This window comes from Epinephelus moara, chromosome 2 (assembly GCF_006386435.1).
Source record: "Epinephelus moara isolate mb chromosome 2, YSFRI_EMoa_1.0, whole genome shotgun sequence".
NCBI lineage: Eukaryota > Metazoa > Chordata > Actinopteri > Perciformes > Serranidae > Epinephelus > Epinephelus moara.
Window position 1 is genome coordinate 37093833 of NC_065507.1, and position 23103 is coordinate 37116935.

At 40.5% G+C, this 23103-nt stretch overlaps 1 protein-coding gene across 1 annotated transcript in view; it reads left to right on the forward strand.

Moving 5' to 3' along the window:
• Positions 1-23103, forward strand: part of si:cabz01090165.1 (uncharacterized protein LOC100333421 homolog) — a 531188-nt gene that overhangs the window by 126447 nt on the left and 381638 nt on the right. The gene's annotated exons all lie outside the window — the stretch shown is intronic.

Consider the following 23103-nt stretch of genomic DNA (forward strand, 5'->3'; position numbering starts at 1 on the left):
TAGGCAATGTTGGCCAAAACCAAAGTTTATCTTGGTTTATCTTTACATTGGAGATCTTATGTTCTACATAGGGGAGATACACTATTTAGATTTACTGAGGCTGTTTTGAGGGTGAGAAAGCGGTGCAGAATGAAGTGTTTGGTGCAGCATACAAAGGGCACTGAAAGTTCAGCCAAATGCAGCATAAATGAAAAGTTTTGTCTCCTCAGTTAACTAACTGCAAATGTCCTCTGTAAAACGTAATGGAACTGTGCAGTGGCACAAGCAGGACTCAACTGCCTGCCCACAACGTCTAGGTTCCCATGCATAAACATTTGCAGCCTACTTAGCGAGTGAGTATGTGAGCAAAAGAAGAAGAGATTGATTCATGTTTGTTTGCACCAATGTTACTGATACAACACCACCATAAAACTCTGATTACCCTGCTGCACGCATTTTAAATACCAGCCAACAGGCCAGTTTCACACAGTCATCATTGCAGCTCCCCCACAATCACTCATGTTTGCAGAAAAGTCATGCAGAGGGCAAAATATCCACACACAGCCATGAGCAAGACCAAGCAGTAGTCCAGTAACAAACACACACACATGCATGCCAATTACAGTTCTATCTGTGGACCCTTGGTAAATCTGCAGATTAGCCAGGTCAGGCCATGAAAATTAACATCCTGATTAATAGTGGATAGCTTGTGTGTGGGAGAAATAATACATAATTAATATGGAAAATATTACTTATATTTACTTATATGTGAACATAGCACAGCTGCTGCCCACTGCTGCTGTGTGTCTCCTTTGAGAGTAAGGCTGTTTGCATTTAGGTACAAAGGTGTGTGTTTGAAAACAGCAACAGCACTCATGGACTGGGATATTAAAGAGCAAGAGAGAGAGACAGCGAGAGAGAGAGAGAGAGAGAGAGAGAGAGAGAGAGAGAGAGAGAGAGAGAGAGAGAGAGAGAGAGAGAGAGAGAGAGAGAGAGAGTTGGCCAGAGAAACAGTCGGTCCTTCAGTGAATCAGACATTCAGCAGAGGTTGAGATTGGAGCTGGGTGGTAATTGTAGTCTCTCTGCCTACTGATAGCTGCTCTCATTATTTCTATCTCTGAGCCCATTTACACAGCCATGTTTCACATTTAGCTATGATAGGCTATAATACTCTCTGACACCACTGTGACACACACACACACACACACACACACACAAACACACACACACACACACACACACACACACACGGTATGCATTAACTGAAGCAAGCTCTAAACAGTCTGCTGAGAGAGAGTCAACAGCATACACTTACAAAAAAATTTTCACATGCACACTTCTTTCTTTCTTTCTTTCTTTCTTTCTTTCACACATACAAGGACATACACTAACTGCGCAGTAACGACGGCATTGCACCTGTGGAAGAGTCTTTTCATGTCTGTAAACTCACATGTTTAGAGTCGCTAGAAAATGAATCTGCAACAATAGTGATAATTAATACAGTTAATCAGTCATCGGAAAAGGCTTTTGTTTCACCCTCTCAAATGTAAAGATGAGCTGCCCATAAGGGGGGAATCTCCAGGCACCTCAAGACTTGATTCAATTACAATTCAGAGGGCAATGATTTGATGATAAAACAATTTTTGCTGCATCTTGATGTATCTTTTTTTTATTTTATTTTAATGCATGAATTTCTTTTCTCACTGTGTGACAACTTTATACTTTAAAACATAGCATACTGTATAAGTAGCCATCCATAATAATAAAAACAGATGAATTTACTTGGGTACAATGTGGTTCTTGTCCAGGGCATAGGATACTTGATGCTTTAGACCCCTAGCCAATCAGGGCACCCTGACAATGAGACATTTTAAGATGTCACCATGTTTTGTTTTTTTTTATGTTTTTTTTTTTTTTTTTTTTTTATTTATTTTTGCATTTCACAGGCCAATAAAAACAAAAACAAAATCCACTTATCAACTTAAGGAGCAACAACACAGCTCAATCAAATCTGCTTCTGCAGCAACATAAGCAGTCACATGATCAGACAGGGACCTAATTTAATCTCTGGTTTCACTTCCATATATGTGATTTAAGCTTTAATTGAGTCTGGTGCCATCATACACTGATCCCTTATACAGTCCCACTCACTTTACTGTTTTTCCCTCCCCGTGACAAATCGGCAGCAGGGACACATCATCTCTCCTCTCTGTATGTTACAGTAGGAAGGAATTAGCAATCATTAAGGGGAGACTGAGATGTTCAGGGATTAAAAGGTGCAGTGCATCAGAGCAGAGGAGCAGCAAATTGTTGTCATTAGGACAAGGAGGAAGGAGAACAGGAGGCGGGTCGTGAAGATCCGGGCTGTGCTATTCCAGGGTGTCCTCTGCGGTGAGACAAATCAGCTGAACCTGAGCACAAATTAATTTCTGACTCACAGCAAGAGACACATTGAACACTGGAACCAGAAGTGATTTCAGGATTCAAACGTGCACAGATTGAAACGACAGTACAACGGCCCTGAAAACCATCATTTGGTAAGTTTTCAGGCAAAAACATGTAGATGTAGATGCATTCAGTTTGTTTACTGACACTCCAAATAGATAGGGGCTCTTAGACAGTATCATTTCCTAAAAGCATGCTTACAGAGAGGGGGTTCAGATTTTTTAAGTGGGGTACTTATCCATAGTCAGTGGATTACATACACTATTGTCAGTCAGCACACCCCCAGTTTGGAGAAGCAGGCTGGAGTCCGGCATGACAGCTAAGCAATGTACTGCTATGGATGGGGGTCGCACCTGAACAATTCAATATCAGATTAGGTGTAAGCTATATTGAGAGTAGCCTATTTGTATTGCTTTACCTTTCCATCAGACAGCCCATTCCGACAGGGAATATATTATTGTTTTCAGTTCCCCATCTGTGTTCTTGTCAAAGCCACCGGAATTTGAACACAGAAGCTGCTGGTCAACTGCTGCTTCGATCATTTAGTTAGTTTGGGTTATTGTGAATCCTAACTAACAATTTTAAATGCCAAAGTCAGACAATAACACAGACTGACTAAGTGATCGAGGCAGGGGTAGACAAGCAGCTCCTGTGTTCAGCAATCTAAAATTACTGTTTTTCTCAAAGGATTCAGGCTTTGAAGAGAGCGATATAATGGCCTCATTTTCCCATCACAAATCACTGTCTGATGGTAAGGGAAAGCAGTCGATTGCTTAGCTTCCATGTTGGACTGCAGCTTGCTTCTCCAAACTGGTGGTGTTGCAGACTGACATCTACTGTATGTAATATTCGGTCTATGGATGAGTACTCCATAGAAGCCCACTTAAAGAAAACACTTTAAGGGAAAAAAATGAAGTGCAGAGGAAACTATTTACTCATAGTTCACTTCCTCTATTTCGAGACAGTGTTGATCAGCTGCAGGCTGCAGAATATTGATTGTTTCAACAAGACCAATGTGTGTTTTGCTGAGGCTGCAAAAGAAACATGCAAATTTCAATTCTGCTTCAAGTATCTGGCACAGGCTTCTGTAAGACTGAGGAGGAGGAGGAGGAGGAGGAGGAGGAGGAAAACAAAGGACGTGAAAGGAGAAGGGAGGATAGAATGAGAGGAGTTTGGAGAGAAGCAGTGAGGAATCAGGACATGTTCCAGAGCCATGACTGCGTCTTGGCCTACAAAAAGAGAAGGGGAGTGAATGCAGCCTTTGAATAGTCGTAATGGGAGCAGGCAGCTTCTGGACTGTAGACAGAGAACTACAGCCAAGTATTGACCCAGCTGACAGCTAGCTGCCAGACGATGCTAGCTAGCTAGCAGCACTGGGTCAAATTTCTACTGGAGCTCCTTCAACAAATCAACCGAGAAAGATTTCTGCTCCAGTCTGGCGTCCATACAGTCGGAGGGGCTTGATCACTTACAACAACTCAATTAGCAGTCCAGTCCACAGACACTGCTAGTATTCTATCCTAATGGAAGTGTGTGCTTACATGATATGTAACCTGTCTGTCTGTTAAGCTCTCTGACTCATTCATCAAGGTGTGGTGTTTCACTTTTCTTTTTTTTTTGTCAGAGCTCTGCTGCATCAAGGCAGTGGCTGTTTTCCATGTAGGACTAGAAGTGCCATCACACACATCTACGTGATGTTGAAAGCAAGCACTTCAAAGGTTTATGGTGTTTGTTTTTGTAAGTTTTGACAAAGTACGTTTTTCATGGCCAAAGCTGTTTGTTAACTCCATCATGGCCAGGACACAACCAACACGTGGACATCACGTGGCTCAAAGCCATTCAGAGGTAAAGTGAATGCAAAGGGAAGAAGAAGAAAAAAAAGAGATAAAATATTTTGCTTCATCTGCCAGCAGACTCTGAGAACCTGCCTGTAATATCTGCTGTGATTATTCACAAATAAAAAGTCATAACCCACAGCAACAGCTGAAAGTGTGAAAACACATTGCTGCTCTTATTCAAATTGCACTTAATGTGGTGTATTATATTAATTCCAAGTCACACTCACACAAAATAAACGAATAAAAATACAGATACTTAAGGTGATACTGAAATTCACAGCACTGACACATTTTTTTCTCATGTTTCCACTCCAACAGATTCTCACTCCCAACTCATCCTATTTCACTGCTTGGTCAGTGGCCTTTCATGTCTACATATGAGGCACTAGGTATCCTGGGTGCGTCTGTTGTGGACGTTCTGGGACGCTGTGTCAATTTACGCCTGTCTCAAATTATGGAAATTTAATGTATGGTCTCTGGTCACTGGATGCATACACTCTTTTTCAAAAATAAACTCACTTTGGTTAAAGGGATAGTGCACCCAAAAATGAAAATTCAGCCATTACCTACTCACCCATATGCTGATGGAGGCTCAGGTGAAGTTTTAGAGTCCTCACAACACTTGCGGAGATCCAAGGGGAGAGGAGGTAGCAACACAACTCCACCTAATGGAGATTCAAACGTCCAAAAACACATAATTGTAACCACAAAATATCTCCATACTGCTCGTCAGTAGTGATCCAAGTGTCCTGAAGCCCCAACATAAAAAGTTGTTTAAAAAAAACATCATTTGAACTCTGTTTTTAGCCTCATTGTAGCCTGTAGCTCTGACTGCCATCTGTGCACCACACTCCCGTGTGTGCAGTTAGAGCTGCAGGCTACAGTGAGGCTCAAATGATGTTTTTCCAAACAACTTTTTTATAAAATAAAATAAAATGTAAAACAAAGACAAAATCAAAAATGTTTGAATATCCATATCAGTCTCCAAGGGCGTTTCTAGGATTTGAGGTCATTAGCCTGACCTCTGTAGGGGGGGCCGAGCCGATGAACCAGCTCTATTTTGATGCTTTGTTTATGACATCTTAAAAACTTTTGCCATTTGCCTAACAACACCACTGGTAATCTCTAACCCTGGCTGAAAACGTTGAATGTCTTGTTTCATTCAACCAACAAAAGAAAAGAAAAAAAAAAGTTTATAGTGACACAAAACAGAAAAACAAAAACACTAAAGCCCCGTTCGGTACGCTTTTTTTTGTCCTTTCCACTGCTAAAAATTATGGATGGTACCAGGGAAACAGTTCTGTACTGTCCCCATTATTGGTCCCCCCTCTGTCGGGGTACCTAACACACAGGTCAGTACTAAAGCATGGAGCTGTGAACACTGCAGTCAGTTGATTGGTCAGTAGAGGACGGCCACTTTTACTCAGCGCTGAGTTATGGCTGGTTTTGAAGCTTATGTAACCACTGTTCATAGCATGGCTAGTTTTACATACATTAGTAAGCTATAACACAAAAATGAAAGGATGTTTTGCTGCCTCTTGTTGTAAACTGAGAAAAACATAATTTAATTCACTGTGCTTTACGGTGGAAAGTTTACTTGTAGTGTTACTCAAGGCATGAGTTGACTACATGAATCCATCAGCCATTGACTATTCCATTAGTTTTTATTGTCTCTCTGAGGTGAAGCACACTTTTAGTAATGACTGTATCTTCAAGTGTTTAAAAATACATATTAATTTCAACCGGATTATGTGAACTGCATATATTCTAATCCTCACTTGGAGAAAAAAAAAGCACTGTGGAGCATTGTTCTTGTGGACTCTGTCAACATTAAACCCCTGTGCTTGCTTGATACTGACTAAATGCACAAACTCAGTATTTTAAATATCCCACTGAGAGAGACTCTCACTGCAGCCTGTTCTGTTTTGTTCTGAAAATGTCAGCGTGCAGCCTCCTTCTGTTGACGCTAGATGCTAGATGGAGCAGTGAGTGACAACAACCCCGCCCACATTTAAGAGTACTGTTTGCAGTTAAAACGCTAAACAGACCTAGGGTCTAAGTACCATGTCTGAATGGTTACTTTTGGTTCCAGAGGTACTATACTGAAAGTGTTTGGTGGAAACGGAGCTCGAGTCCATTCATTCCTGCTCCTGTAAATAAATAACTTGAATAACTATAGATTATTTGATTCATCAGAACTGTATATGGTCCTGATATATCTTATTGACAGATTCATGTCTTTAGGAGACCAATTGAAGTCCCCAGAGAGCTTTTGTTTCGCTGTCCCTGACCTCGGACCTCTGACCTTCCTGTTTTCGATCAGCGGGAAAAAAAGACAACCTCTGGACATCGATCAATAGAGTATCAGTATCATTAAATGCTAACAGGAATGCCAAGCTAACAGCCTCACATGTAGATCTGTGTCTGTGGCTGAAGGCGACATACTGTCAGCGCCACTGTTTATCCAGCTGCTGCCGATCACATCTGACACGGTTAATAGGCTTTAAACACGAACTGTCACATCTGGCATCAGCACACTGACATATGACAACAACAGTGATGAAGCATCACACGCTGACAGACACACACCTCAGCACAGGGCAGCTGGCACACACAACACAGCTGTATTAGTCTAATTAATTAGCTGGTTAAGCTCTTGTATGTTCTGATATGATCTCTGTTCGTTACATCTGTGTGTGTTCAGCTTGGGAACATTAACACATCTCTGCACTTTCAGCTTTGAAATGTGGAAAGTAATTAAATTTATTCTGGATACATCCTGGTTAAAATTCATTTTCAATTCCATAGCTCTGCAGAAGGAAACAATTATTTAAGCTGTTATGAAATAGTATGACCACATCTGAGCAAATACCATTTGTGTCACTTTAATTGACATTTCACATTTAAGTAACTGAGCTGCTGACATTCAGAGAATCCTATAATGAATACATCTGAAATAAATGGGAGAGAGTGAGAAACCGCAGCCTGAGCATAAAGAAATTATTCCTGTGGCCTTAAATTGGCCCTAAAAACATTACTTAATGCTTAGGACTCATCTGGTGTTCCAGTCTAACTTTTGGCTGCTTTTTAAGATTCTTAGAGTCTTAGTCTTTAAATGAAAATGCCCAAAAGTTTAAGTTACATTTGAGTCATTTTTATTCTTCAAAATTTAAGTCAAGGTTTAGTTGACAAAAAGTTATTACTTTTTAGTCAAAATGTTTTTTTATTTATTTTTTTTTTATTTATCTTTAAATCTATTTGGCTAATACAGGTAGGTGACAGGTTGTATCAAGTACTGACATTTCATTAAGACACAATTTTTGTCTGTACACATAAACAAACTTGCATTTCTCCAGAGACAACTTTTCACATGTTGAAATGAAGTTTTACGAGACAACTGATCATTATTTAAAAAAAAAAAAAAAAATTGAAATATTGATCTTTGACACCATTAACAAGTTAATACCAGACAACTACACAAATGTTTGTACCCAGGTTCACTGTAAACTGTAGACTTATTGATCTCACTATTAAGAACCAGAAAAATAAAGTTATTTCAGCCTGGATTATTTCTAAATCTACAACGTATAGTCTGGAGGTTTAAAATCATGTCCTCTCACATGGTTGGTGATTAAAACTGGACTGCCAGCTGTCGAGAAAACTCCACTGAGTTCAAACTGTTTACATACAACACTCACAGATAACTGAGCCTCCTACCTGTCTGTCAAACGGCATCAAACGAAAAACGTTCTTGAAATGGCCCAGCGGCTGCTTGCTTTGCTGCAGTTCAGCAACTAACAAGCAGAGCTAGCTGCTAACAGCCATCGCTGCAACTAACAAACTCCACAAATTCATTAAACAGTCCCACCATCTATAGTCAGATACATGCACCAGGTCCCCCTCCGGTGTTGTTGAAATCTGGACCTTGGTCGTGACTTTCGGAGTCAGACACCGATGAAAAAAGCTGTCCTTTCATGTTGATGTGATACACGGCCGGTTGCCATTATTGTGTAACAGCGCAAGGCAGTGTCAGGGCAAAATGTGATGGGACAACAATGAAAGTTAAGGCAGCAGAAGTCTGAGTAGGGTGGGCGGGAGGGTTGGTGGATGCGTCCAACAACCACAGAACTTCACGCGAGAGTCCAGTGTTTCTCTCCCACAAGTTTGTAAAGCCAAACCCTGTTTTTTTTTTTTTTTTTCCAAAACCCAACCACGTGCTTGTGTTGGCAAAACATTACCACGTGCGTTTGTTGTTGAAGGGGAATAAAAATGTCAGTTTGCAGTGTTGTACTGACATAGTGCATTTATTTAGAAATAGACTGTATTCAAAACTGTACACTTCCTGTGAAAACTTAAGTGTATTTTGAAAAGAGACAATGCATGTAACAGGCTGAAGTTGACACGGCATCCCAGAATGTCAACAGCAAATGCACTCAGGGTACCTTGTATGGCATATCTCGACATGGAAAGTTGATGACAAAACATTGATATGTGAATGCGTTGGATACACACAGCTCCCTGTTTACTGCTGAATTACAGCTAACAGCTAATGCTGTGTCTTTTGCAGGTTAGTGGAACATCCTGGCACTGACTATTAACTGGCATTTACCTTTAGTTGGCACTCTGATCTCATACAGCATTAGAAAAGAACTGCAAACACAAACACTCTTGGCTTCCAAACTTAAAATGTTTTTCAAATATGTTTCATAAGATAATTTATCATGTTGTTCTTCTCTTCTCTCCCATTAAATCGCCATTTGAGTCCTGTCTCATCAAGAACAAAACATGCATTTCATCATAGTTTTTGTTATCAAAGATCTATTTTTATCTTGTCCTCATTTTCATCATTGAAAAAGGTTTCACCAATTTTCATTACCAAAATTAACACTGCATCAAAAATCCCCCAAAAAGTTTTTTGTGACATTTGAAATTCTTGAGGTTTTTGACATTATGAAAGTAATCCAGCTGATTGTTATGTACTACATGGAGGATCGACCCAAAAGAATAAATTGCAACAAACATTCTGTCTTGACTAATCTTCCTGCTGATTTATGGGTTGTGCTTTGACTATGGGCAGTGAAAGCAGAGACGTTTTGCTTTTATCACAGTTGGCCCTCCAACAGAGGAATGTAGCCTGTGTTGATGTGGAGGTTATTCAAAGTATGTGGAAGTGCTGTGTGGTAATTAAACCAACAATGACACTGATTGCATATGATTATAAATCAACAATGTTGCAAGCCATTATTTCTCGCATTGTAATCTGATGAAATGCATCATTTATCCAGAGTCTTAAACATGAAGGTGTAGCTGTGGATCGTCAGCCAGAAAGAGTACCCAGCCAGACTAGCAAGGCGGCTCACCACAGCCCCCATATAGGCAGATGACGTCGTCCCTGGTTGGTCCTTTTGGGTAGTGCTCGAGACTGTATGAGCATGAAGAAGAAATGTGAGGAAGAATATGAGCGAAAGTGATTTATTAGAGCAGGGACTTTTGGATTTTGCTTTCCAAAATTGCAAAGTTTGTTGGTGATGTGCACTTCGAGTGTGATTTTGTTGCATTAGCAACATTTATTTCAGTTCTTAGATTCTCTGGAAGATAACATTATATTTTTGGTATGTAAAGTGTCCTAGAAGCTTGTAAAATATAACAGACATGCCAAATTGTAGCATTTCTTAGTAGCCTAATTTATCCTGAAAGGAACAACGTATAAGCCATGCCACCACATGAGGTGACCATGCCATCAGTCTGTACTGTAAATGAAAGTAGAGTAAAACAAGCAAAAGCTTCCTAATTCAAAGCTATCAAAAGTAAAAGATTTAAATAAAATTTGCAAACTAAAATGTAGTGTTTATCTTATGGAAGTAACAGCTCTAAGTATTTGTACAAACTGGAGTTACTGCTTTTAAGTTACAAATCAGTTTAGACTTTGTCCATTACATGTAATCAGTTACAGCTCAGCCCACACTGTAATTTAAAAAGATGATGATGTTTCATAAATGTGGCAGTGATGAATTGGACCTGGCTGTGCTGATAAGCAGGGCAGTGCCCGGCTGATGAGCTGCTTGTTTCTTATAATGAGTTTTATTGACATGGGTGGCTCAGTGTGATTAGCAGCGCTAATAGACAAACAACTGTCCAGTCTCATATTTGACAACAACAACAACAGCAGCAGCTTCAGCTGAAGGGATCAAGGAGGACAGAGAAGAAAGAGTCAGCATTCAGTGAGGCTTTTGTGTCCTCCAGGAACCTCTCTGCAGTTTTCTTCTTCTTCTGCTTATATTAACAGGAACTGTCTGCTCCATGTTCTTTCAACATTGGGAAAAGTAACACTAGTTAATATCTGCTTAGCACAGCCCAGTCACCAGAAGAGTTGGTATTGTGTGTTTCTGCAAACCATGATTACATTACATTTGTATGTTATATGCATCATATCAATGTTTCTAAAGTGACATAGTATACGAGTTAACTTTGTCATAGGGAGGTGGTGGGGATGGTGGAACCTAACAGGCCACTGACCGCTGTTTGAGACCGCCAAACAACAAGACTGGCTTTTTAGTTTTTTTGGTGGCTTCAGTGTATCCTGTACATAATACCAAGCAATTTTAACACAGCTGTGCTTGCTGAAATGCATAATGCAAACATTTTTTTGTTTTCTGGCGAGTGGGTCGCTAAGCAACAGCCAGAGATATTTGAACATGTTTAGTTCAGAGTTATACAGTTCGACCAGATTCTTGTGTTGTTGGTCCTGAGCTGGTACATGTCTCAACTACTAGGCTACCATGGTGATGATAAATGAGTGGGCGACTGTTATTGGCTGATATTGGCTCAGCACAGTGTTTGTACAGGTGTATAAATAACCTGACAATTTGAAAAAATGACAGAGTCACTGTTACATTAGCCCTTTTTACACAGAGATTGCGCCATAGAGCCGCTACTAAGTCCCTTCTTTACACCACCTTTCATTTTAGACAGCATACTGGCATTGCGGAAGCAAAATAGGTGTGACGGGGTGACATTTAACACAACTTTGTTGGCCTGTAGTGTGACAGTGTACATATTGGCAGTGCTATATAAACAATAACAATGGTATTAACATGTCAATAAGAATCATCTACCATCCCTGTTATATGGCAGCTGATCTTGTCCTCTACTCAGAGGGTAAGGAGCACCTGAACCTCATTGTCTCCCCAATTTGTGGACCTTTTTGGCCGCTGTTCTTTTTCTTTGAGTTAGCTGCTAACTGCTATCAGCTTCTTCTTTTTTTCATACATAGGATTCTTAAAAAAAAAAAAAAATTAAAGGATCTTTGTCAAAAACATTTTGTATTATGCATGTCAAATATCTATATCTGTTTCTACCTGAAAAATCTAGTATTGGTTAAGCTCTAGTACTGATGTGTTTCCCTTTCTTTTATGGTGTGAATGCTGCAGTCTGTATTTCAGTCATGCATACAGCAACAAATTGAGCTCATCAGTAGACCAGACTGGGATTTTAATAATAGAGAACAGAGACACCAAAGGGTAGAGATTATAATATGACATAATGTATGGACAAAGTTTAAGTTTAAGTTTATTTACTTTATTAATCCCCCTGAGGGGGAATTCAATGTTTTCACTCTTGCTTGTCAATTACACACAGGTCCGAAAGACACACACATGCACAAACAGGACCTATACATGCACAAAGTGGAGAGATGTCAGAGTGAGGAGGCTGCCCTTGGTGAGGTTTATTTCACATTATCATTAGTATTTTTATCAACAACTAACAAGGAAGCCAAATTTTATGAATAATTAAATAACGTAAGTGATGGGGCGCCGGTGGCTTAGTGGTAGAGCAGGGCCCCCATGTACAAGGCTGTTGCCGCAGTGGCCCGGGTTCGACTTCGACCTGTGGCCCTTTGCTGCATGTCACTCCCTCTCTCTCTCCCCCCTTCACGCTTGTCTGTCCTATACATTAAAGGCTAAAAATGCCCCAAAAAATATCTTGAAATAAATAAATAACTAAATAAAGTAAGTGATAATTAATTTCTTGGTGAAACATATATATATATATATATATATATATATAAACTTTTCTACAAAAAGCTTTTACAAAACAGGCCAGGTCAACTAATAAATGTCAAAACACAAGCATGAGCACAAGAATGTTGTGAGAATGACTCAGTGTCAAGAACCAGGAACTCTCTGGTTCAGTGCCAGCTTTTGGTATTTCCCAGAATGACTGTGTGTAGCAGTCAGGATGAGGTAAAGAGAGTTGCAAAGATGGAGGAATTTCAAACTTGATTACAGTCTAAAGCTTTCTGTAGTCCTTATTACAACGTACTCTGACCTACTTGTCCTCTCTCTTATATTTACAGAGATGTTTTTATTTGCTCCTTTTTTGGGGGGAAGCATATAGTAACAGTCCCACACTCAGTTACTAAACTTGATGTGATTTTTGATTCCAACCAGCTGCTGAGATTTGATTGCATTATGGTGACATGACACATGTTTCCTCCTCACCTTCCACTCGCTGTATCGCAGACATTGATTATGGCTACTGACATTTCGAGATGGGGCAACAGCTTACACAGCAGGCCCCTTCACTGCTATCTCACTCTGAGCTAATTGGCTGAATAAGTCCTGGTCTCACGGCGACAGCCAATGACGTGTGAAGGGGAGACGACTGCTGACTGGAGCGATGCGTCAGGCTGACAGATGGATGCTCTGTGCGCACGCACACACACACACACACACACACACACACACACACACACATACACATAATGTTTACTTTATGAAAGTATACTCTTTTACTATTATACGGACAGACACATAAGAAGAAATAGGTACATTTAACAGATGTGAATATGCAAAGAGTGTGAAGGGCACTGCACTGACCTGCCGCAGCCGATAAGTGATGTAACAGAGACAATAAGAAGCAGATGTTGTGTCTCTGATGCTGATGAGAGAGCCATATATTTGCCAGAGGTGTACCACTGAGCGACTACAACACCTCATTCCCTCTCCTTCAGTTGGTGTCACAACCTCCATCTGTGGCCAGTTTGCTCTGGTCAGAAATGACCCTTCTTTATTTAAGGCTCCAGGCTGACTTTTTTTTTTCTTTTTTTCTTACAATATCACACACATCACGGCACATGCAAACTGTTTGCTACTGTATGTAATGGGTACTGAGAGCTGAACATCAGTGTTTTTTGTTTGTTTCCAGCATGTTACAATATAAACATTCCGTGAACCAACAAACAGTCTTAGATAGTAAGTGGCAACCTGTGGGGCTGAAAAATGAAGCCAAAAACTGCAGTTCTTTGAATGGCCACTTGGGGTTAGTTTTGGAAGCCAGCCAGTCCTTATAGACCCCCATGTTAAAATGCCCAACTTTACCTCGGCATCTCAGTCAGATCCACCCCTTTGGGCTTCAAAAACACAAGATGTAGACGGCTGTAATGCCAAAATCAAGGCTTCAGAATGGGAGTCCACAATGGGTGACCTCACATAGTTATGTCCATTATTTTACAGTGTATGAGTAGGACTGGCTAGCATTAGGATTGTACCAATCTGACCTTTTCTGGTCTTGGTGCTGAAAGAGGTGGGTGGATTGATACCAAAATATTGACACTCTTGATACTACGTTTTCATTATGAAGATCGATTCCAGGGTCATTAGGATGGATACTAAAAATTGAGCATATTGTTAGTTCAGGCAGGACACAATGTCAAGCTCAGCTCACATGCCAGTTACATCAGGTGATCTAACACAGCCCAGTCAACTGATGGAGCAGCTGATTGATGGAAGGGTGTCAGCTGATAGATCACATGATTCCCTTCTATGCAACCAATTGGTGAATCTCATTCAGGGTGTCCTATTTGAACTGCTTTGGCCTGCCTCATGTTGCTGTTTCCTCTGCAAGCTGCTTTGCAACCCGCCTCCACCCCAGCTCCTCCTTTTCATGTTGTGTCTGACTTATCAGTGTCATTTCTGTTTGTCACTGATGCTGTCCTGTTCTATTCCCAGGGGTCTTTGCTGCTGCTCCCCTGCCTTAGGCTTTCCATGTAGGTTCATGGAAGGGCAGGGAGGTGTGCTCTGCCTGCCTCAGGCTTTCCTCATTTGCATGAGGAAGGGCAGAGAGATGTGCTCTTTCTGCCTTAAGACATTTCACGCAGGCGCGTGAAAGGATGGAGAAGTGTGCTCTCTCTGCCTTAGGCTATTCACGTTGGCGCGTGGAAGAAGCTTTCTGCGTAGGCCCCACAACAGAGCCATACCGCCAGATATAATACTGCAAATGAGAATAAAGCGTCTTTGACCAAAGTGTTCCTGACTGAGTAGGGATTAGTTTCTCTCTTCTAAAAACTGTGTAGAACCTTCTGTGCAAACAACATTGCGTTGGTGTGAGCACATCTAGTGCATATACTCTTTGCTTCTCCAACACTTTTTGTGTTGTCTGCACTCAAACAACTTCAGACCCAGCAGTGTCTTTTGCGTTTACCTTTCACCCAATGTCAGCAGTGGGAGGATGGTAAGCTCACCTTCCAGCCCTCCAGTTTACTGCTGGGAGCTGACAGGGACCCTCAATTGTACTATAAATAGCACCGTATACACGTCCACGTGACCGTAGCTGTCCATTAACATTAAATGCAGAAAGAATTTCCAAGCCTGACTACTTAAATCTGACACATAATAGCAGTGATGGCTTGATGAAAGAGGGAAGAAAAAACATGAGAAAGAGAACTTGGAGCTGCAAGTTTTATGACCCAATTTGCTCACATATATGTTGTACTGCTTCACCAGAATTATCAGTATCGGATCAGTCTTTAACTATTTTAGCATTATTAAGTAAGTTGGGAGAATGCGAGATTTTAAGATGTGGTCATTCAGTGTCTTTCCTATGGTCAACCTCCATGGGGTATTTGTTTTGCACTTGTGTGTCTATGACTAACAATCAACCCAAAGTGTAACAGCAAATTCAGTAAATACATTGTTCTTATTAAAGTGAACAAACAGAAGTGAGTCAAAGACACAACTGCACTGCAGCAGCTGCAGTGAGGAGGCAGATTCTTCAGACATACACGTGTATTTTTCCGACATTACAAAAAACACTCTTTTGAAGAAGATTATCTCAGACAGTATTTCCTCTGTTGCGTAAAAGCTGTTATAACACTGACAATGTTCACCTGAGTACATTCAGTACTGTATTTAAAGGTACTTCACTCTCACTGATAATACTCAACTTTGCCTCTTTATTTCACACTGTCATACCCATAATCACAGTGCTGATTGTCCCTCAGGTAATACAGCTATATTGAAACTATACGGAGAAAGTTTTGAGGTGTTTATAAAATATTCTGGTCTCTCATCATATTGTACTTCTCAAAGCTTTGATATGTATTTCTCATTTTTAATTTAGATTTGATGGCAGTTAAGGGCTGGATAGTTTTTTCCTGGGGCAATAAAATGTCAAAATCAGTCATACTTTTGAGTAAAACACTATGAAACAATTACTAGATGAACTGGAAGTGAACAGGTTTAACTGAATTCACACTGCTTTAAAGATGCAAAAAAGTCTGCACTGCGTATAAAGTAGAAATAAAGTGAGATGGTGAAGGCAGAAAGAGAGTTGAATGAGGAGAAAAGAAACTTAATATGGAAGACCAGTCACTCAGGAGTTGAAAGTTGCTGCTGGGAAAGAAAGAAAAGTTAGAAAGTAAGACATAAAGGGAGAAAGTGAAATAGGATGTTATTCGGAGAAAGCTTATAGAACATCTGAATACACTTTATTATTCAGCATATTGGTTTAGCTGGAAGAAAAGAGACTAGCTTACTGTCACATGGTTGCTAGCTGGATTCAGTAGATGAATATCACTTGAACTTGATGTTTGCTCTGACCTTTTTAGACTGACACAACAACATCCAAACTATTACCCATCTGATGTATGACTGGAAAACGATTAGCATCATTTTATCACTTTATAGTGTGCACTGGACTCATCATGCAGAAGGACTGTGGTTCTACTCTGCAATCCCTGGTCAGCCATTTGTTGGCATGCCACGAAATGTGAAGATTTAATGGAGGTTAATAGAAAATGAAATTGATTTCACAGAGCAGAGCTGTGGATTTTTGCGCAAATTTGGAAGTTTCTTGCTGGAGCAGTTGGTAACACAAACAGACAGTCTGTGTGATTCTGGTGATTTCTTTATTACATTGTGACACCCCTTTGCCTCCTGTGAATTAATTGCAAGCAATCTGTGGCTGGATATCTTATCTATACTTGTGAATGCAGGTGTAATCTTACATACAGAATGCAAACAGGTTGGTCAGTTTGGCCAGGGCTGCAGAATTACCAAATAGTAATCTCGACCTCAGTCTTGATTTGGGTTTTCCTGTTTCAGCCTCTTCCCACAGTCCAAAGTTGTGCAGGTTAGGTTAACTGCTGACTCTAAATTGCTGGGAGGTGTGATTTTGAGTGGGAATGGTTGTTTGTCTCTATGTGTCAGCCCTGTTATAGTCTGGCAACCTGGTCTCTATGTGTCAGCCCTGTTATAGTCTGGCAACCTGTCCAGGGTGTACCTCGCCTCTTGCCCAATGTCAGCTGGGATAGGCTCCAGCAGTACGATAAATGCACAAAGGCCATCAGTCTGAATTTCCCCCAGATGAACAATGTAATTAAGGGACCTGGAAAGTCTCTGTAAGGCGGGCCGGAGGGGTAGAGGATGGGTCCAACAACATTGGACTTTTACCCAGGAGGCCCATGTTTGCTTGCCGTGTGCATGTAGAGCCAACTTATGACTTTTTTCCCCCTAAACCTAAATGTAAATATGCAGCAATTTACCAATGTTAATGTATTTTAAGGTGTATTTTTTTTTTTTTTTACCATAGATACATTTTTTCTTTTAATTTTCAGATGCTTTTACCTCTTCAGGTTGCCTTACAAAAAGCTAAAGACAAGCCCCTTCATTTCAAGAGATAGTCAGTCAGAGAGAGAACTGTATAATATAGGTAGAAAGTTTTTTAAGGGGAATAAACTGAGAGGAAAACACAAGACAAGAAAAAAACTGAAGTGGGTAGGGTGATATGACAGAGGAGTTGAAATGCTGGGTATTGATCATTTATTTTGCCTCTTCACTGACATTTGATTCTAACATTTAATTCAAATGCAAGTGTGGACACCAGCATTTCATTATCTTGTTTTGACACATTTGATTAGGAACTATTTATTTAATGAGCTGAGTTCAGTTGAATGACATTACAGCGGAAGTTTTTAGTGAGCCTTTTCCCATCGTGACACTGAAACACTCAAACTAAATTACAATCTATTTCATTTAATTTACTCAGTCTTGATTTTTTCTGGCTTCAGCAGTCTCTGAACTCACCTCCGCGGCAATAACAGCTATTTTTTTTTTCTAACATAAGGCTGATAATTGGATCTGTAGTTTGGGCTTCTTGGTTTGTTTTGCAGTTAAACTAAAGTAATATGTTTTAATGAGCCTGGCTGTCGAGGTGCGACCATTTTTAGTGTTTTTTAAATGTCACATTGTTAATGAGGTGTTTGGTGGTTTGACCTTCTTGTTTGGTTTGCATTCAGCTGTGGGGAGGTAATATGCTTTAATGAGCCTGAATGTAGCACAGGGAGTTCCCAGCCTATAAAAGGTTAAGGACCCTTGATCTAATGGAGCTGATAGGTGCTATTACACTCTTAATGAGTCCCACGCCGCTCTGGCGTCTTCATCAGCTTACTGTTGATTCAGCTACCCGTATACTGACACCACCTTAATGCCAGCATTTCCATAAATTAGTCCAACAGCATTTTCGTGTTGGTCAGATCTGTTGGCTTCACCAGAGTCCTAATCAGACTTCTGTTGTTTTGCGATCAAGTTCTTATATCCTCACGTTGAAGGTCAAAGTACACATCAGTAGACTCTCACATTTACATATTACGCACCAGGTATCCTGCATGCATCTGTTGTTGACGGTATTGGACGCTGTGTCAGTTTATGCCTGTTACATGCATTGTGTCTTTTCAAAATACACTTCCATTTTCACAGGAACTGTAAAGTTTCTGCTTGTTAAATGCATACAGTCTTTCTCAAAATAAACTGTCAACATTGGTAACACCTCATATTCACATTTATTTAATTGTGCAACAAACACACTTGGTTTAGGCAAGAAGCATGTAGCTAGATCTAGAAAAGAACATCATGATTTGGATCAACATTAATACAGAAAGCAAACACTGGGCTCAAGGGTGAAATCTGGTGTTGTTGGACCCATCGACCACCTCTCCTGCCAACCCTGTAGGGACTTTCCATATTCTTTTTATTATATTGTGGTCCAGTGATGTTTCAAACAGATGCTGTCTGGTGGCATTATGAACTAATGCCACCCAATGGCGTACCACCAGGAAAGGATGCCTGCTTTTTGTTGGTGTCTGACGCAGACATCTATGACCAAGTAGTGGTATTTGATGACTTCAGAATGAGAACAAGTTGCATTATCTCACTACAATACACAATTCATGTTCTTTGCTTAATTGATGATATATACTATAATTCTATCAGCAACCACTGTATTGCATAACAACATGTTTAGGGCTGCAACTACCTGATACTTTTGTTGTTGATAAGTCTGCCGATTAATCGTTTGGTCTATAACATGTAAAGATAGTTAGAAGCTAAAGCCGAACTATAGGCTACAGATCACAGTGTACAAGTGAACCACCACATCACTGCTGATCGCCACACAAGACAATGAATATAAAGGGAAACTTTGCTGATATTGAACCAGCTGTGTGGCATTGCAGTGCGTGCCGATGAACAGTGCTTGGCTTTACCCCTGCACCGCTGCCAGCACCTGGACCTCCTCCGCCTGATGGGCAGGGATCTCGGGGGGGAGTTAAACAACGTTCATCTGCGCACAATGCGATAACCCACAGCTGGTTGAATATCAGCAAAGTTTCTCTGCTTCCCTTCACTGGTTCCTGTACAGCAGGGTCAGTCTTTTTTTCACTGTTATAATCATTAAAAAGCAAAAGCAGCATGTGTATACATTCAGTAGGCTATATCTTCAGTAGCTAGCTAGCTAACCCCTTACTTTTCTGAGTTTGATTTTGATTTTGGTTTTGGAACAACCTCTCAAGGTAACAAGCATCATTAATACGCGTGCCCCAGGCACAATGTAGAGCTACCACAAAACCAGCCTGAAAATGAAGGAAATCTGAAAGGATTGCATTAGAGTCAGTGAGCACAGCTGTTTTGTTGTCAGACCCTGGTCTGAGCCGGCCCTATGCTACATTATGATTGGCCAGTCCGGGGACAGGACTCAGCAAAAGGTCAGTTTATGCTCCTTACATGCATTGTGTCTTTTTAGAATACTCTGCCATTTTCACAGGGAATGTACAATTTATTCCCTTGTGCAACAAAAGCATGTGGTTAGGTGTAGGCAGAAAAAAACAAAACATTGCTTGGCTTAAGACAAGCGCAGAAAGTGTACAGCGGACTCCTGGGTGAGAGTACGGGTTTTACTGGACCCTATAGGGACTTTCTAGCTCTTAATATTACATAGTTGCCTGTGGTGTTACAAGCTGACGCCAATTGTCGGGGGTTACAAAGTGGCACTTGTAGACTTAAGAGCTATATTGTACGCAGCTGGACTTGCTTGGGTTTCTTGAATACATTTCACCTCTCATTGAAGAGGTTTCTTCAGTTCTTGACTGGACTGGATTTCAGAACTGAAGAAGCCTATAGGAAAGGTGAGGTGAAAATTAAGATTATCATGACCTGGATAACTGAGAATCTTCACCAACATGACACCCGTTTAATATTGGTGCAAAAGTTGTCTTGTGTGTTGTCACTGACAAAGCAGTGGAATTTAATCACTTAAGAATGAGAACAGGCTGTATGAAATACTTTTCATAAGTAAGTATGTATGAGGTTTATGCTTCATTTTATACAGGAGCTTGTTATGTTTTTCTCATACAGTTAACATATTTGTACAAGTATCTGCCCATATACATGATGGCATTTGGTAAGTGCTTTAGTATCCTCCCACCTTCCCTACTTCTTTGATTGCACCAGAAACCAGTGTTCAAATTGTTATGTACAAAACTAATACAGAGAACATCTTAGTGATGGTGTCTCTGAAGTCTGCCTATTTTTAGTCTATGTTCTTCCTTACTTTTGCAGCACACACAGACCTACAGGTCTCCTAATTGAGGTGAAGGTTTGAATTTTTTCTTTTAAAATGTTCCTCCTCATTTCTATAGTCCTGTGTCTGGTGGTGTTAGAAAGAAAAGACTTTGCACACACCTCCGTATCTCCTGGATGATTCAGAGTCTGTGTGTGTTGATGTAAGAGATGTGCATGAGTGTGAAAGTGTGCATTCCCCTTTGTGCGTGAAACATTTTTCGCATGCCCAAAATGACATCTTTGTGTACGCTTGCCTCTCTGCTGTCAGCGTACTGCTGTGTGAAAGACTCTGCTCACGATCAAGCGTGACTGTGTGGGGATTGCGAGAGTGTGTGTGTATTAGTCTGCTAAAAATAAGCCCTTTGTCTCTGGGAAGAGCGGCAGAGAGGTAGAGCGGGAGGACAACCTCTATCAGCACGATCTAACTTTAATAATTCTACAGGAAGTTCACTGACAACAAGCGCTCGACACGGGGAGACACAGGAAGCTTTCATACCTGCGTCACAGCTCAGCTGAGCGTGCAGGTGATTTTAGATGGAACATAACTGCGACCTCACTTACAGCCTGAGATATTTCATTCAGGTATTAGGGGGAAATGGGACCACTTATTCCAAAATGAACACATCATCTGAAAAAGAATAAAAAATAGTGAGATTTTCTGACAGCAAAAGAAATGACCGACGTCAGGCAATGGTGGCTGTAAAGTACATAAAGTCAGTGATTCATGGTAACTTTTTCCCAACTTTCCTCAGTGTTACAAAACCATCTACTGTTTTTCTCTCAGTTGGTTAGAACCTGAGAATTTCTGCATTTATTTTCTCATAACTCGTTCACTAAGCTCTGATACTACCAGGGGACATCCGGTGATTTGTAATAATTGCGGAAACTGCCAGTGATTTCAGCAAATCTGCAGCGTCTGTAATTTGTAAAGTAAAAGTGCAAATTGCCTTTGGATTCTGCTGAAGACAGAGCCCCCCTGATAATACTAATCCTGTATGAATCAAACTGCAATTTCACTCGCAATTTGTTGTAACTGTGCAATTTCTCTTTCCTTTCTTTTGTTGTTATGTTCCTCCTGTCATCCAAAAGGAAGATTTAGAGATAGAGAAGTCTCACATAAATTTTCAGCTCAAACTTCAGACGCAGTTAAACTTTGTTATGAGTGAGTGTGTTTGGTGAAATGCTGAGATCCAGGGCTAATACATGATTTGCTCAAGATTCCCACATAAAATTATTTCTCTTCTGTTTTAATCCTTTAATTTCATACCTCCTGTTAATGTCAAATTGCACCCATTCTTCGTAGTGGCACAAACAAGAACACAGCCATCAAACACATACTCCTAGAATCATTGCAGCTTACTTTTATACGAGAAAGTGCTTCTCAGATGTCCTCAGAGGATAAACGTCCAATTGACTGTTTCCTTGGTATCAACAATAATCCACTATTTGTCTTAACATCCACCTTTACAGTGCAAGCAGGAACTATGTATGTATATGACTCTATATAGAATAATGGATGTAGCCACTGTGGTGTCACCCATTGGTTTGTGGAGTCCCGTTCTGAAGCTTCGAGTTTCGTATTTTGGCCATCTCAGATTTTTGGAGCCAGAAGTGCCAGAAGTGACCATATTTGGACAGGAAGGTGAAGCTAACCCCAACACTATCTGCTAGCTTGGTTAGCCTTGTGCATTTACAGTCTATCATCAACTATGACAATGCTAATTTGCTAGCAGACAAAGGCTTAAAACCATTCAAACAAAGTATAATTACTGAAAAAACGCATGCAACGGGCAGAACCTAACATGGTATCTCAGAATGTCAACAACCTTGCACATCGTTTCTGGACATGGAAAGTCCATGACCAAACGTCAATATGTGATGAGGTCGGAATGAGAATGTGCTGGGAGTAACTCTCTTCTGCAGCCAGGCTCAAGTGGCCATTAGAGGGACTGCAGTTTCGGGTACTTCAGCGTTAGCTTTGTTTTCAGCCCCAAAAGTTGTTGCTTGGTAGCCTGCTACCAACTCATTGCCGTCAGCATTATCCTTCATTCTTGACCCTAGAAAACAGCAATTTGACTCAGAAAGTCTTCATGCTCATCATCTTACTTTGTTTTTCCAAAGCTTTCAGTGACATCTTGGGGCCTTCCTCAGCGGATGTTATTACATGACAAAATACTTTTGAGATACAATACTTTGGTCACATGTAGGGGTGGGAATCTTTGGGCACCTCACAATTCAATAACGATTACGATTCAGGGGCTACGATTCGATTATAAAACGATTATTGATGCATCTTTAATTTATGTATATCGATGCACTTTTTCACAACACACATTTCTTTTTGTCTCACTGAATAAGCATTCAACACTTGCAATTTTTAAAAACAGTGCATTTGTAATAAGAAACAGTTGAATTCATTTCCATTATATTTTGTTAAACATATAAATGGAAATGCGTGCAAACTGGAAAGTTACAACTTCGTTGTACGTAACCAAAGGTAACAACAGGTATCTTAAATCACAAGATAAAATGCGCAGTTAGAGTAACAAATGATTCGGTGGCAACAGACGTCCACGCATCACATGTAACTGCGATCCTACCTGCCTTCAACAGCGAGGCCATGACTTCTGTTTTGGTTTGATGGTAGAGTGTTGGGATGGCCGTGT